The following is a 17,622-nucleotide window of genomic DNA, read 5'->3' as shown; positions in this document are numbered from 1 at the left end:
CGTACTAGTAGCAAATATAACCTCTTCCTTTGCTGACCTTATCCCTGTTTGACGGGGACCGTCCACAGTTGAGACGACATTGATTTCAGAGTCCTCATTTCAAGAAGCACATTTGAAATTTTTTTAAGGAAGAGCCACTTCGTCGTTTTCAGCATTATATGAAACCTATCATTCGAACCTTTAAAACAGCATTCGGATACGACCGAATTTGAAAGAACATATTAATAGATTAAATATCTTATAACCGTTATCCCAGGTAATTTATTACCTGAGCCTGTGGAAAGTTTTAAAATACCAATTGCCGATATGTGGCTTGAATTTTCTTTCAGAGGTAGAGAAAATTTGGCAGCCATTTTCTAATCTGCATAATTTATAAGCAAATATTAGATTTAATGTGATTCATCATTCAAAACCTAATTTTCACCATAAATAAGTCGTATTGGTACTAATCAGAAAACAGCTACGAAAGGATACCACGAATGTAAGGAGACAACCCAACCGGAACTTCCGGGAAGTGACTGACTTGACAATATTGGCTATCGGAAAGGGATGTGGGGCTCTCAGGGAAGAAAAATTGGTTTAGCTTATCTGAAGTGACAAAGGACAAACATTTTTAGGCAACCACAGCTTAAGAAGTGGACAAGATTTGTTAAGTAATCATTATCACTACCAAAACATACGGGAGCACAATATTCTGACTTCGGCGAAAAGCCTACGCCGACAGTATGAAGCAAACAAAGACAAAGGGAAAACCCGTTAAGTCCAATTCTATCACAGGAGTTTGAAATTTGCCTGAAGTGATGTTATCATCCTTATCACCCAAACAGAACCAAAAACGGGAGGCGATGTCGTTGTCGAAGGTTTCAATCAGAATTAATACATGCTGTGATTCATGTATCACTGATTAACCACTTATTTCAATTATACATTACATTTCTCTAATTGATGCGATTAAAAATTGAAATCAGTTATATTCTCCAGAGGAGCTAATTTAAAACAAAATTCGTCAATTAGCTGTGGATCGCCATTAATGAATAAAATTGCATTAGGCTCATCGAAGGATTAATTCAATGAATGCTAACCTAAAATCAGCTAATTATCGTTAGTTACTATTTTTATCCTTTTTCGTTGAATTTTAGAAATGAATGATTGAAAATTTCAGTTAATACGTTTCGATGTGTAAAAAAATCATGCTAGTAAATATGGAAAATAAATAACGGTGGGTTGTTTTTAAGGATAAAATACACCCCAATTTTTGGATTCAATTCAAGGTAATTGTGGATTATCCACATTAGGCAATAACAAACAATAAAATTTCATTCTAAATGTCGGCCAGTAAAATATGTATTGCAAAAGTTAAGTGTAGGCATTTTAAGGAAGATAACGAAAACTTGACTATATTTTCAACCAATTTAAGAATCTTTCAAATTATTCCCCTTATAAAGAAACCCTTAAAAATTGTTTGTGTTAAAAAAATGGTTAGAAGACCATTATCCTGTACGAATGTCCTGTACAAGAGCTTCCCCATCGAAATGTGAGAAGGAATAGCGGGGGATTCCCTCCTTCCTTTTTATAGTATTCGTTAAAATCGTAAATTCATTCAAGTACACGAACTTTCTGAGAAGAAAAACTGTTCCCAAATATTTTATTTTTTGTCGCGAGCAGGTTAAATAATGGAAAGTTACCTCGATATTATATTGCGATACCCAAAAAGAAATAATTATATTTGACGAAAATTGTCCAGACCTCATTCAATTATATTCTTACTTTGTTTCCATTAGAATAGGTTGGCATTTCGACTCCAAGAGTTCCAGCCAAGCAACTGCTGAATAGGTTGTGGAGTACTCTGAAATGTAGAAGCCCTGCCCTGGTTGTCTATTTCTTCGATGACTAATCCACTCTGTGCTTTGCGAGCACAAGCGTACAAATGACACTTGGATCGTTCGTCCTTGCTCTCCACAGTCACCAATCGGGTGCGGAGTGCCCATCAATTTTTTCGCCATGAAGAAGTTAAAGCAAGGATTAACAGTCAATGAATTAGCTCCGCATGTTGTTGAACTACTTTTCCGTCCAATGCTTTAGCTGCTACCGTAACTGGCTATTGAAAAATGTTGTCCTCTAACACAGTAAGTTTTTCACCAAATAATAGAACCTCGATAAGAGGACCATTTGTAAAAAGAACAGAATAATTTCCTTCGCAAGTTCAAACACCAGCCTAATCATAAGCAAATTGGCACAAGTATTTCCTACTCCATGTGAAAAAACCTTCGCACCGTGTCCCAGCATCAAACGCGTCGTATAATATCGGAAGAAATGATAATTTGTAAGTTTTATAAAGTTTAGTGAGTAGGAAAGATTGAATCCAATGAAAATAGAACAGATAGTTCTGTGTTTTTAACATGCTCAGCGATTTAAATTGCGCTGGATAATGCACAAAAAGAACTCGGCCTGCTTCGGAGATGAATAATTTTGAATGTGTTTGCGAATGGAACTTCCCAAGAGCCGATGATGAAAAACAGCGTCGTAATACCTGTAGATACGTAGAGTGCAGGAAGTGGTGATAATGTAAAAATAGACTTCAAGCTTCGATGGTTTCTTTACCTCCAATGAGAATATACATCGCACTGGACGAATTCCGTTGAAAACTTGCGTATTTGAAATATTCGTTCCGTATAAAAACATGTCTTATAGACTAATATTAGAATATTCATATGCCGAAAACTAGCCAAATAGAAATCGCAATCCATCCTTAGAATGCGGTTGCATAAAATCTTATCATCAACAGCGCTGACGTAGAGAGATATGGAATCCACTGAAATCTGAATACTATTTTCCTGAAAATGTCTACAACAAGGGGCTGAGATTGGATTCCAACTTTACAGAAGCAAATAACGCACGGCAATTTAGATAAGTGTATCTGGAGCGATATCGATTCAATGACTTAATCGATCATTGCATTCCAAACTGACAAAGACTCAGCGGAAATTCCCACATGGTCATACAATATATGTTTCAATAACCCAAATCACGATCAAGAATAGGAAAAAAATTATCTTTTTGAAGTAAATTGTTTCGTCAGTATATTTTAATAATTTTTAACGCAGTCAATAGCTAATAACTCCTTTTCTCAAAAAGGCTGCAAGCGAGGAAAAAAACAAATTTATATGCAATGAGAGCCATAGCTTCCTTAGGGTATTTATTTTGTTTGAATTTAAATCATACTCTGGATCCCATGGTCAGCTGACTACTTTGTACACGTAAAACAAACACACGACGGTGATTTTAAAATCCTGAGACTAAATATAAAAGTGGTCCTTTTAGGCATTGTAATGAATTTGAGTCGACATTCTCACAAGCAACTTTATTAAGATGAAACTAAGCTGTCTCAGATATTATTTTAACTCAAGATTTCTTGTTGAGATTAAGAAAATTCAGAGCAAATCATTTACCATTGGTAGAGATCGATTTTAGTCGGCATGAGGTGGAGCAGATATGTGCAAGTCATACCTTCTACACTTTTCGTTGCAGTCAAAAGGAAAACATGTATTACCACGATGTAACTGAAGTACTAAAATCTAGCGGCCTCATCATACTTTCCATTTTGTTCTCCCTTTCCATATTTCCCTGTTCCATAATTAACATTCAAATTAAAATATTGTGCAAAAACCGAGAATTGCACTCAAGCTATTAGGAATAAGTCGGTTAAACATTTGTCTTTCGATTCATCACCCGTTACATTGAGTTGCATTGTCGAGCGATTGTTAAGGATTTGTTTAAAAAAAGGAACTGAAAATGTGTGGGGTCCAAAATAGGCAATGAAACGCATTAGGTGTTTAAAATTATAATTTTCAAAGCATTTTCCATTTAGATACGGGCAAGAGGTGATGAGAACAGTTCATCATTATATGTCATTTCTACTGCTCTGACAGTTGCGGAATACAGCGGCAAAGAGAACGGAAAAGAGTTACCCCTAGAGTGCTTTTCTCTAGGGAATTGCATTGTTGTAAGGCTATATAACTCTATCTCGCGAGTTCAACAACCGTGCTACGGGCGGGTTCTTTGAACAAAGCCTGTTTACTCACTCGGTGTGAACCAGAGGGGTCGGGTGTGGCCAGGGAGCAGTCCCATTAGGGTCAGGAGTGCCTTCACTCATACCCTGTCACCTCGACTCTCAACCACCCCCCTCCCGCTCACACTCATAAACATACTCCAAGTAACCTCTTTCCCTTCCTATTCACACCGATGCACAATTCTATTCTTCCTACAAGTCCCTATTCCTCCGCCTCCCCGATACCTTTTCACGCATCGCTTCAGAAAACTGCCCGGGGATTTCGGATATCTAAAAGTTTGTTAAAACCAATCACCGACTCGAGACTCCCTTCAGTTTTATTTTCAAACAATCGCTCTTCATCCTTAAACACGGTGTCTTATGGACTAATCTACAAGACTCATGACATGCTCACTCTGCCTAATAGATCAATCAGGCATGCGTAAAACATTATTTCACGGAATTAGATCACGTTACGTATTTATTCACCAAGAAGGTAGCTGTAAATGGCTTGGGAAAAACTAATCGTGCGGTGGACCTATACAAATATAGAGGAAAAAGCCACTGACAAGTTTTCTAAGGTTTTAGTAGGTGGATAATGTTGTCGTTGACATGACATTTATTTGTGCACTCAGGACCATAATTTAACTTTCTTCGCGCTCATTTTCCCTCCCACTTCCCTCCATCCACTCAAGAAAGCCCTTTCGCCCCGCCCCCCAAAAGAACTCGGAAATCTTTCATCCTCTCCCACCCCCAAACCCCTACTCTTTCTCCCCCTCTCGCACCGACCCTTTTCCCGCCTTTTCCGCTTGCATTCACACATTTTACCGCCTTTCCTTTCCCGCCCTTTCCCCTCTTTTCTATCCCATTCTTTCTTCCTTTCCTCCATCCTCCCAAACTCCCACCACTACCTCTACACCCTCGCTCTCCTTCTATGGCCAATTGGATTCTAAGAACGTGCGAGTGATCCCATTCCGAGAAATTCTTCTCTGACTGCTGAACCTCAGATTTGCACACTTATCTACCACAAAATATATACTTCCATCGTTTAGCAGTGGTCGTTATCTATCAGCACGACGATAAAAAAACAACTAAGGCGATTGAAATGCTTCTCCAGTCGATGATTCAACCATGCCCTTACTATATGCCACACGACAATGATTTTTTAACCAGAAGTGTTGTGTGTTGAACATTATCCAGGGATATAAAATTAAGAATACCTGCACCGTATGAACAAATCGCAAAACTGCGGTTAAAACTTACTTTGACACAGGTAAACTTTGCCTTCGACAGCATAAATTATCGGTAGCTTTTTGAGCCATATTGATCAGTGGTATACATTGGGAATTTCGTACATTCCATTTGAAATGGGTCAGTTTTTGCAATGAAGTGCAAACAAATAAATAAATATAAACTAGTTTCTGGTGGGAAAATAGCAAAACTTCAGCATGGGAAATCTTGGCACTGCTGTCTTTCCACAGCATTACCTCAGCGTTCCATAGCCCATACTGTCATTTGACCACAGTCATTAACCCGAAGGTTGGCTTGATAGGCGAGGATAGAGCTCACCTAGTATTGATCCCATTTTTAAGAGTGAAATATACTAATGAGGGTAGGGGACCAGCTTCTTTCACTGTGCCGCCAGTCGTCCCTTATGAAGATATGGTACCCGAAAAAGCACACAACTTGGGTGAAGATGAGGGCGCCCAGAGGCGCGTCAATTGGAATTGAGCCCAGGCCACAGGTACAGCCGCCGTCAATATCCCAGTGCTCAACCAATTGGACTACTACACTCCAGTACCAAAAGATGAGTATTTTTTTAAGTTTATCTCATTAACCAAGCGAAAGATAAATTTACATATTAATCAACAGTAAATGTTACATAGTGTTATTTTACAGCTCTCATCAATTAAAACATGAAGTCCAGTGAGGGGATACCCCTACTGTTCCGTAGTCTAATTGAATATTTACGAGATAATAATATTTGGATAGTATCTCGTACTATCGAATTGTTGGAGGATGCAAATAAAATACCTCGTCTTTTAAATCAAATTTATTTTTCGCTAGGAGAAGGGAAAATAACGACAGGATCGTAGAGCAAGTATGTTTAGTAACGGCTGGCCAAAAGCTGATATGGGGCGTAGAGTCGTACAGCGAGGAAACATGGTCTTAGAAGCAAGATGATGGACATAGACTGGGGACTTTTAAAATGTGGTTGTGGAGATGGATAGAAAAAGTGAAATGACTGGGAAGGAAAACGAAGGAGTGCTAGGCATGTTGGGGTTGGAGAGGGCATTGTCGGGAGAAGTCCTTAGGACACACGAAAGGTGGAAACAGAGCACTTCGATTGGCCATTGGGTGTCGAACGCTGTGATAGAGGAAAGAACGTTAGGCAAAAAGTAAGGAATGGAAACAGAATCGGCATGCCGGATGGAATGAAGGGAGGAAGACAAGAAGTATACAGAATATATGAGGAGCTTATTGTACGAGTATCGTACTCGTAGTATCGAATGTCAGATTGTATTTTGTTAGGAGAGGCAAGTGCAAATGTATCGTTATACCGTTACATAGTCTGTACCCATCCATAACCTACCGTAACAGGTAGAATACCAATAAAAAATCTGTCATTACTCTAGGAGCTTTTAACTAGATAAAGTTAATTACGCCCTAATATTTAGTCCAGAGCTCAGAAGTGAAGTATTTCAGAAAATTACCAAGAAATACGCGATGATTACATACATTCAGCAAAGTCCACTACTTACAGGTTCGGCAGACTCACCTCACTTTTTTTTCTCTCGCTGTTTGTGAGCCTAACAAAATTAGGAGCATCGGATCGACCCAATGCCCCCCCTTCCAGTCCTAACTCACCAATCCACCTCATTCTGAAACCAGCGCCGCCCCTGAAACAGCTTCGGGGCCTTGGACGGACTTCCTCCCTCCTCCCCCTCATCCCCTTACTCAATCTCTCATTTTTCACCATTCATTTCGCCGCCTCTCCACGTCCACATTTCTCAGGTGAATGGCGTCATCGTTAACGTGCATGCAGCCATATTCCTTTCTGTCTTTGACCCGGTTTGCCACAGTCCCCCTTCTTTAATGCACGGAATGTCATCTAATTAAAGTACACTCGTAATATCTTTATTGAGAATGTAAGAATGGCGCTAATCGAAAATCATTTCGAACGTTTACCCTGATATTTAATAGATCTAAAGCGAGCTACTGGGCGATTTTCAGCCTTAGACTAAACTTAAATCATTCGTATGACCAAAGGTTCACATATTCAAGCATCCAGCAATTTGATGGAATTTTTTCTATTTTTTTAATTATACGATGCGTCCTCATTTTTTTTAGGTGCATTCATTACTTTTGCCGGAATAATTCATTTCAATCAATCATTAATTAACTCTGGACCTATTGCATCTTTATATGACGTTAAATAATAAGTGATTATAATAAGAATTGATATTAACAATACGTATTAAACAATAATTCATCCTCAAAAATACGCATCTCAATATGCTGGAACAGGGTGCATCGGAAGTGCATATGGTGGGAATAACTTGAACTTAAGGCTAAATTTTCAGTTTATGTATGAAAATGAAAAGACTTGTTCAAAACCGAGATTTAAAATACTTACAAGCTAGTATGGGTAGGAAAAAAGTTTTCCTTTACAGGAAATTCAGAGTCTTTAGGATAATTGCTTGAATTGGGATGTAAAATCTTCATGAGATTAATATTGAGAGATTTAACCTAATTCTATACCTAACCTAGGTTAGTTGGAACGTAGTCAAAGTTATTTGAAATAATTCCAAAGAACGTATTTGCCTCATAAGTATATTATATAATTAGGTAGCAAGATATTCCTTTCTATTTTGGATGTAGGAGAACTCAGGACTCTATGTGAATGCATCTTTACTAAGAGCCCTCACCATCACAGATGTTTCTGATTCCATCGGTTAGGATTGCGTCTTATATGGCACATATGGGTATAATATTGAATTAGTTTATCTAAAATAACAGATAAAAACTTAAAAGGAATATATTATTCTAATTATATACGAATTTATTAGCGAAAAGGGCTCTTTCAAACTCTGGCAAACTCCTGACCAACCCAGCGCATATCCTCAAGCTACGACCAAACAAAGATAATTAGCGATATGGGCATTAGATGAAGAAATTTTAGACCGAAAGCGGGGTTTACAAAATGAGGGGGCAGATGGATAAATCACATAGGGAAATAAATGGTTAATCAAAAGAGAACCAAAAAGCAGAAAGCGCAATTTCTCGGAAATGAGTAAAGAATTTAATCGCAGTGCTTAATTATCTGAAATAAAATGTGTGAATAGAGAAATATGAAAAGGGTTTAGAAAATAGAAACAGACAAATACATTCACGAATTTAATGCCATAAAGTAGAGAAAGAGAAGCACTCAATTAAATATAAGCATAAATAATATTTCCGTCCAAAAATGTATTCGAGAATCCAAGCCAAGCCAATCCAATCCATTATGTTTTCATACGCACTTTTCAATCCAAAACTTAATTCATTATCAATTAAAGATATGTTCAAATCAATTTGTAAAATATCCAAAGTACCTCACTGTTATAGTTCAACTCTGCATCATGCTGCACATCAATTCACAAATATAATCATTTAAACTATATTAATAGCGCCTGTGCATTTCACATTAAAGACTTAAGGAAATAAGTGGTGTTCCCATTGAGTTCCGATGTCAATTAATGAGGTGTTGAGAAGCAGCAGGCTCTTGGAGGGTTCAATAATATGTAGAATAATTGGTAATGCATGGAAACGGGTGGAAAATTATTCGTATTTCAGAGCACATGAGAGGCGGCAGACGAGACGCAGGTGCTAAGGTATACTAGAATAGCCTAGAAGTTAGATAGATATTGGTTGATGATGTTCACCAATAAGAGAGGGTTATTTAAGTTGTAACTTAATCCTTGTGAGTAAAAGCAGAAGGTATTTCTACAAGTTTTAACTACATTTTTGGCTGGTGCGTGTGTGAAATCATTTTCTGTTTAGACGTCAAGAACGGATTTTAAGTTTCTCTTCTGCGTTATCAGCGGGCTACCTCTGTAAAAGCAGGTCGTGGGAACGTCCCGGGACCATAGTGTTCATTCCCTCAACTTGCCTCCCCCGATGCTTTGAGGGAGGGATCAAGAGGGGAGCGGGGGCGCCAAGGATGATTAAAAGGACCCATAAGCACATGCAGGCATTCATGAGTGCCATGTATGTGCGTGGTGGGGGGATGGAGGCTTCAGCACCCCTCCACCCTAAAGAGACCCTCTCCCTTCTCTTCTCCTCCCCTCTATATTTCTCTCTCTCTCCCCCATACAGGAATTTCTCGACGTGCCATCCCTCATTCGAAGAAAAAAAAGGAGGCCTTTCGGGGAAAAGTAGAGCCCTCCTGAAAGAGAAATTCCTCCAAGGGGTTGGAATGGAGTCCCGGGCCAATAGTACGAGACCTACGACACTAGAATGGGCGGGGGAGACTGCTAGTGAGCGTGCGTGCGTGTGTACGACAGTGCGTAAAAAGGCGGCAACATAAACAGGTTTGTGTTGAGAAGGGACGCCCCACCTCTCTCTCTCTCTCTCTCATTCTCTCTTCTTCCTCCATCCCCGTCCTCCTCCCATTCCTTCCTCCCTCCCGTTCCTCGGGAGACTGGTGGGCCCGTTGCCTCACAGAAGATTTCGTCCTCCCAAAAGAGAATTATTAGGCGCGTTCCCCTGCGTGATGGATCTCACGTACGGATAAACGGTTCGGTGCATATTGGGTTGGAGCGTGCGAAAAACTCGTTGGAGGAACTGGACAGGGACTGGCGCAAAAATGTCGACGCATGGAGTAAGAGTGACGTGGTCAGTCCAAGGGACTAATGTTGGGTGGTCGTCTCCAAAGGGTCACGGTATTAATTAGCCAATAAATTTGGTCAGTATTCTATAATAGTATATATAACAATGCATTCCCCTAAGTTTCCCGGTGACTCCATGGATAATCTCCATAAATGTAGATGCCATAAAAATCATAAATCTCAAATATAAATATAAAATTTTCAGATTCTTTATGGCAATAATTCAATTTGAAATGATTATACTGACGGATAGTGAGTGATAATAACAATTACATAGGTAGACATAATGCATCCATACATATTATTCCTGACGAAGATGATACGGATGATGTTTTTTGTTAGAGCAGAATATCACAAACAAAAGAGGATTCAATTTAGAAAGGTACTTAACTTTCTTAGACTAATAATATGCATTTGAACGCGTTAACAGAAACAAACCATTGTCAATAACCGAATAAAGAACCTAGACATCTATTAAAAATAACATGGAATTATATAGAAATCATTTACTTAAATCAAGAAGTCAAACAAGGATGTATTATGATACCAACACCAATTAATCACTCTAAATAAGTAAATTCCCAGTGATAGCATGCAAAATACGTATAAAGTGAAGATGAAAATGCATGATTGCGATATGCTGAGTTAGGATGGACAGAAATACAGCATCGCATTCAGTTTAGTCTTATAGATAGCCGTCAGGGAGACCTCAGCTTAATCTAATATCAAAAGTAAGACTACGGTGCATGCATAGGATGCTCTCCACCAGACACAATCAAGTTGAGATCGGTATGTCATCGAAAAACCAAATCGTTCCCCTCTATAAGATATTTTCCGGGTAATCATTTGAAATGTTGCTGCGAATATTACATTTTCATTACAACATGACAGATACTAGTGCTTGGTGGCTCAAAATTTGCATCTTAGACGATACCGCGAAATGTAGCGCAGCCTCTAATGAATACCTCGGAAATGGTTTCGCTGAACGCTCGTTGAATGATTCGCCACAGATTGAAGATGTCTCATTCCAGGAAGGAACGCAATTGGGTATTTCCCTTCGTCTTAGCTCCTCTCACGAGAAAACATCAGATGTTGGTTGGGTGGGGGTGGACGCAATGACGGTTGCAGTTGAGCCTAACATTATAAAGCCCAGTTACACAGTGATATACGCGTATGTCGCGATAAAAATTGCAATGAAAAACGTACGACTGCAAATCTAACAGAAAAGCTGTAAATACGAGAACTTTCAAGTGCCTAGATCGGGTAGGGATCGAATGACAAAATGTTTCCCAATTCCTATTATTCGCATTTGTGTAACCAAAGAGGATGGCATCACTAGAGCTACTGCTCAGCATTTTACTCAGATTCTTTCAATTGATTAATTCGTGACCCACGAACGAGCTTATTTACAAAACTAAAAAAGCTCATCTTGTGTAGATGATACATTTTCTAATACTAATTGGCTATTTTAAAGGGTTTACTTATAATACATGAAGTTTTAGGTTTTTAACCGTGATTAGGCCCACAGTTTAGAAGACGTCTACTCGAGGGAAACCAAAGTTTTCATACCTTTTCCTGGTAAAGATATATTCCAGAAAATGGATTTGCCTGAATTCATAAACTACAAATCGATTTTAACTCACTACTAGTAAACAATCAGTTTTCTCTTTAAGTCACTCGATTCTTCCTTCTGTGACTTTGGCCATTTCATAAAACTAAGAATCAAGCAAAAGCAATGTAACGTATACGTCGGTATAACATAACAGGGTAACATAAATTGTTAAATGAGAATATATTCTCGTCTATGACATTAAAATGATTGTATAACAGAAAAAAAAGGGACCGGTTTCACTGTGTGTCATCTCGTCGAGAGGATGAAAACAAGGTTTCTCTTCTTCCTAGAACAAAATAAATTATGAGAATATAGCTTCGGTCAAGTGAGACTTTAAATTAATCTAAAACGTTTCCTAGTCACTGGCGAAATTTTAGTCCCAGCAGTTGGGCTATGAGAGAATGAACTAAGAACTTCGACAATAAATATGAAAGTTTTAGCCCTTTGGTCAAAAATCATGACGCATTGTAGATTCAAAAGTATATTTCAAAGTCTGCATCAATTTATTCGAATGGGTCAGAAGATATAACTAATTATTTCAGGCAATCCACACGATATGGCGGGTGAGTGAGTACATGCGACACTAAATAAATACTCACCGACATGCTGTGCCAAGCTAAATAATGCAAAAATTAATCACATCACCCTCCCAATGTGAACCCAGAAACTTTCACGACTGATATTTATTTCCTTAAAGATCATTTTTTTTATCCTTGGTGGGGAGTATTTTCGCTATGGTTTCGTTCCGCTATCGAGTACGGTTCTTTTTCTTTCGCTCGATTTGAAGACTGGCTCCTTGAAACGCAACTGTTTTGACTTTCCTTTCACTACGATTCCAATTGCCATGCATAGAAGAAGCACGTCGACAAAATTTATCAAGTCGTTACATTTTAAAGAAGACAATAAGGAAAATTACCAAGCAATCGTTAAATCTGACGCTACGTTCTTTCAAATATCGCACCACGTGGAACACCGGATGATTATATTTTTGCGCGTCCATTTCAGACTTCTTGGTTAGGTACAAAAAGACCAGAAGATTTTTACCTGAATCAACTAAAGAAATGAGGCCGACAAAACTCTCTTGGTGGTGAATCGAAAACAGTATCCTAAGCAGTGAGGAAACCAAAGCCGCATTCAAAGATAAAACTATTCCTTACTTGCCAAGGCTCGAAGAAAGAAACCATAACGGGTCTTGTAGAAGTTAAAGCGTTGCAATAATTTGACTAGCCCACCGGACATTGAACTAGTTTAAAGCGCTTCCAGCGTTGTTTGTGTCATAATCACCAAGGTGAGAGAAGGAAAATGGAGCAGCTGAGCAAGAGGTTGTCTCGGCGGAAATTCAAATGAGACCCCATCTTTCCCAATCCCATCGACGCAATGAGGTCTGTCTATTTTGGAGAATATTAAAGTCGAGTTCACCACAAAATGAGGCAACTGCCCGCTCATAGCTGCATAGCACGATCCTTAACGAATTACTTCCGAATGAGACAATTCAATGCGCTCATTCCATTCTGGTCAAGAGTGAGCCCTGGAGCGGAGATTCGCTTAATGCTCCGGCCAGAGTATTCGACGGAAAACTTAACACCATACAGCCCTGGGAACAACCATTTCTTCTATTCAGCGAATTTAAATTGGGCGATAAACCAAAACCATAAACACAGTAATCAACTCGAAGGTCGGTTTATTAGGTGATGGTAGAGTTCACCCAGTACTAAGCCCTATACGGCGTGTGAAAATTCACACATCAGGATAGGTGGGCCAGTTCCTTTCCCTGTGCCGGTTATGGTTTCCCAGGAAGACCGGGTACCCGAAAAATCACATAGCTTGGGTGGAGCTGCAGGTGCCCAGAGTGCCTTGCCCGGGAATCGAACCCGGGTCCCTTCGGTCAGCAGTCCAACGCTCTACCCACTGGACTACCACGACCCACCATTGGGCGATATCAAACTGTAAATCCATGTAAAGGGTAATGATGATGATGATTTAAATGATGTAAAAAATTAATCTTTGGAAAGTTTCCACCAAGATTTATTAAATAATATGAAGCGAAGTTCCAGGGTACTGCGTGCCCTTGAAGAAGAAACAGGCGAAAGAGGTAAACTACGAATAGGAGAACAATGTAACAGCTTGGCGCTAAGGACATGCTATCGTTCAGATTCATTTTGGAGGTCAATAAGAATATGTTATAATTACCAGGATCTTTCTAAAGCTTACATAATAATAGCAAATAAATTAAGTGACAAAAGCACCAGTAAGGATTGCTTTAGTTTTTAATTTACTATTGAAATCTTCGAAAGAAACGAACGCGTGTAGATTAACATCACCCTCTCCCGCCGCACACCCTTTCGGCGGCTTGAGAGCATTGTGCGCACATGGATATGGTTGAATATCTAATTTGACATGAAAAGTAGCCTGTTATGATATGATCTTTTTGGAGCCCTATGCTCGCGCCTGTACCTCCACGAACCTCTACGTGGACTATCCCTTAATAAAGAGTGATAAAAATCGATTTTTCAGCTGCGCCTTGACCGAAATTTGCGAGTGGGAATGGGAGGACAACCGGTGGTCGACGCGGACTTTTGAACTCCACCAAAACGGAGAGGAAGGGGAGATGAGAATGTGGATTTTTATTAAAATGTGATCATGAGTGGAAATTGGCAGCCCGTCGGCAATACTCAGGGCGATTTTACAATCGAAATGAAGACTTGCCTTGAGATATGACGTCGGCGAAGAGTTTTAACGAAGGGCGCGAGTCACCCCCACCTATCGCTCGCGGGGGGAAGGGGGGGATGCAGGAATGGAGCTGAGAGATGTATGAAATTGGATGAAGCCGCTCGCCACCCGCCCCCACGACACCCGCGATCCCATTACGCACTTAGCCTCGCGACCAATTTTTTCACCTCTATAAATCATACGCACAGGTACAATAGTGAAAAGAATTGGATTTAAGAAACACGCAAGTTGAAAATGGCTCGCGCTTCGTTCTATGAAACCACAGAAACCATGAAGTGCGTGACATCTCTTATTTCTTCCGGAGTGAAATGGAAAGAAATATGAGCAAAGAGGTTCACAGCGTCATCCCGAAAACTATAAGATCTACTACACTGCCGAAAGACGACCGATGGCCTTAGCAGCCGTCCACAATCGCATCGACCAGAAAATAATACGCGAAAAAAACGACTACCTGTTCCGATAAAAACTAAACAAAGAAAAATGAAGTCACCTTGAGGGTAAACGTTTTCCTTACGCCCCCGATCGAGTAGAGCACTACACGTATGCGTTGCATACGATCGCCCCCACGGTATACGAATGAGGAAGGCGGAATTGGAGCGGGGCGCAAGGCGCCGCTCTTTTTTTTTAAAGCACGTGGGTCCTGTTTGCTTAATAGGAAACATACTCATGCACACACTAGGATGCATTCACGAGAGGAACAACAAATCCTTCCTTCCTTCCTTTTTTCCTAGGACTACCGCTGCCCCGCCCTGCTCCCTTCCGGTCCCTTTCCTCGATCCGCATCCCTCCCCCCCTCTCCGACACCCCTTTCATCTTCACTCTCGTCCCTTTTCTCCCGGCCTGCCAGCGGCGGAGGCCGAAGAGGCCCAGTGGCGGAGACACTAACCTTTCCCAATGCTCCCCGCACGGGCGGGCCGCGTACACCGGCGGCAGTGGTCTCTTCCCCCGGCCACGAGGAACACACGTAAACTCCTCCCTTAGCACTCTCTCTCCCACGCTGCTGTTGCTGCTTCCCGGCGAGGTGTGGCGACGGCGTGGACGCAAACGGAGTCAAAGCAAGTTAGGGTGAAGGCACCCCCTGTCTCTTTTTGACACTACCACTCGAATTCGGGCACGAGGGCTCGAAATGTGGCGCACGGGCCGCACTCACTCTCCCTCACTCTCTCGGGTCTCTCGTCTCTTTCGGTGTAAAGGAAGAGAGAGAGAGAGAGTGGATACGGAGTGATAAAATATCTTAACTCTTTAATAAATGGTAACTCTATTCCTAGAGTTGTCAAAAATATGTATCGATCAGCCTACCGTCCTCAGGACTGTAGCAACAGTGATGGCAATATTGCACAATATGATACAACCCTTCAAGCTGCGAGAGGGAAAGGTCTTAACACTCTTTTTAAAGTACGGAAATTGTCCGATTTGAAAAAAATAATATCCGTAGCATTTAAAAACAAGCGGCGTAGAGTGATTGAAAGCACACGCAATTAAGGCACGCGATCCGCATTTGATAGCGTGAATCCGTCTCCGGGGTTTTAACGATTCTTTTTCACGACCTCGGAAGTAAAACTTTTAGTGTCATGAAAACAGAACGTGTATAAAGTCACTCCCCTTTGCCTCTCTTTCTCTCTCACACTCACTTGCTTAAAAACAGGGGAGACCGAAAACAATCTAGGGGGAATAAATGGGACGGGGGTGGGTTGGTGGAAAGAAAAAAAAATGGGATTCCCCGCAGAGCACACGGTGCAACCTTCCTAGATTGCAGCTGAAGCCCAACTGCGGTTTGTGCGATCGTGTTTGCCGGTGAGATAGTGACGGGGAAGAGCCTCAAGGAGCGAGGGAGGGAGAGAAGGAGGGGAGGGGTTTTAGGGGAGGGAGATCTGAGAGGGGAAGGAGAGGAGGCACACTGACGAAGGCGCATACGAACAAGTGACGTCACGGGGCCGCAAAAGTACAAATGCTCGCAAAAGACACCGAAAAGGAAGTGAGCAAGCGAGGATCTAGCATCCCACCTTCCCACGAGAGAGGGTCGGAAGAAGAAAGGAAAGTGAAGCCGAGGAGGAGAGGCCGCAAGGGTCGGTGAAGGAGGGAGACGAAGGGCCGCATAAGAGGAGTGGAAAAAGGACCACGGGCCCCCACGTATTGCAGCGGGGAGGTTGGGAGTGAAAAGGGCGGGAAACGGCAGCCAATAGGAGGAAGTTTCGAAGTAAAGGCCTTGCGCTCGCATTCGCCGGCTTGCCTCGCGGCCTCCTTCTCAATGGGTTCTCCTCTCTCCTGCCCTTGTAACTGCGGGTCCGTGGGATCGAAAGGAAAAAGTAAGCGTAGTTGAGTGTTCAGAGGACGCAATTCAGGACGAAATTTGTGTTTTCAAATACTCTTGCCATCACTTGATCATTTGATTACAATAAAGATTTACCATACAGGAAAATGAACATATTTATTATTAAAAATATACATTTTATCTTGAAAGACGAATCGCTGGAGATAGAAAAAACATTTTAGATCTGTAAACTAAAGGTCTCGGACAAAGCAGTGGATAAAGACGGAGCAGTGCCACCGGTGGTCTGGTTGGAAGAAAGTATTTCATAATATTCAGTAGGGGAGTTAGCTACTAGGATAGGAAGTCGGTTAATGACTACGGTAGATAAGCGAAAATTGAAATTAATCGAATATTCACAAGAGAAATCTATGGCTTAAGGGACTGAACTGTTTTTAGTTTCATGGAATTATACTGTAGAATTCCACGAGAAAAATTATATCAAGCAATGGATGATGTAGTTTCTACGGCGGAGATTCCTACGGATCTCCGACAGCAGGTTACCCTAGTTACAAACATAAAAAATTTCAACGATTGTGAATACCTATGGAGAATTTCAAAAGTCGTGTTTTGATGTCATTAAATCAAAACTTGTTGCACGTTAGTACATATTTTATAATATTATTCCATTTTTTTCAGTATCATAGATCAGAATTTTCATTGCTTAATTTGAAATAATTGCAAATGTGACGCGATGGGCTCATCAAAAATTTCTAAGATGGAGATCATAAGAATAGATCGCATTTGACATAAATAACACATTCAATTCAAATAGTGTCCTTTACTTACAGTAAGTCCCAGATGTGGATGTTGAAGGGAATTACGAAATGTATTAAAAAGTAATCAAAGAATAATATTTGAGCGCTGCAAGAGCAATCTTAAGAGTTGAATGCTGATGATGGTATTGCAACAAATTGCGGAAAAGGAATTTAAATAATTATTTTATTTTAACAACAAACGCTTGTATAAATGGGTTTCCTAAAAGTTGATATCAACAAATGGAACTCATTACTGTATAGTATGTTGAGTAATGTATGTGTGATCTCTCATCTCC

At 40.5% G+C, this 17,622-nt stretch overlaps 1 protein-coding gene across 1 annotated transcript in view; it reads right to left on the bottom strand.

The window, feature by feature from the left end:
- Window positions 1-16,010, bottom strand: part of LOC139700069 (monocarboxylate transporter 5) — a 130,304-nt gene extending 114,294 nt beyond the window's left edge. The window contains exon 1 of the mRNA XM_071598553.1: window positions 15,147-16,010. The gene's annotated coding sequence lies outside the window, so the exon portion shown is untranslated. The remainder of the gene's footprint in view (window positions 1-15,146) is intronic.
- Window positions 16,011-17,622: the final 1,612 nt, after the last annotated feature.

Source organism: Hetaerina americana, unplaced genomic scaffold (genome assembly GCF_022747635.1).
Source record: "Hetaerina americana unplaced genomic scaffold, ioHetAmer1.1.p SCAF_10, whole genome shotgun sequence".
NCBI classification, from domain to species: domain Eukaryota; kingdom Metazoa; phylum Arthropoda; class Insecta; order Odonata; family Calopterygidae; genus Hetaerina; species Hetaerina americana.
The sequence above is the reverse complement of the archived record's forward strand: the minus strand, read 5'-3'. Positions and strand labels throughout refer to the sequence as shown.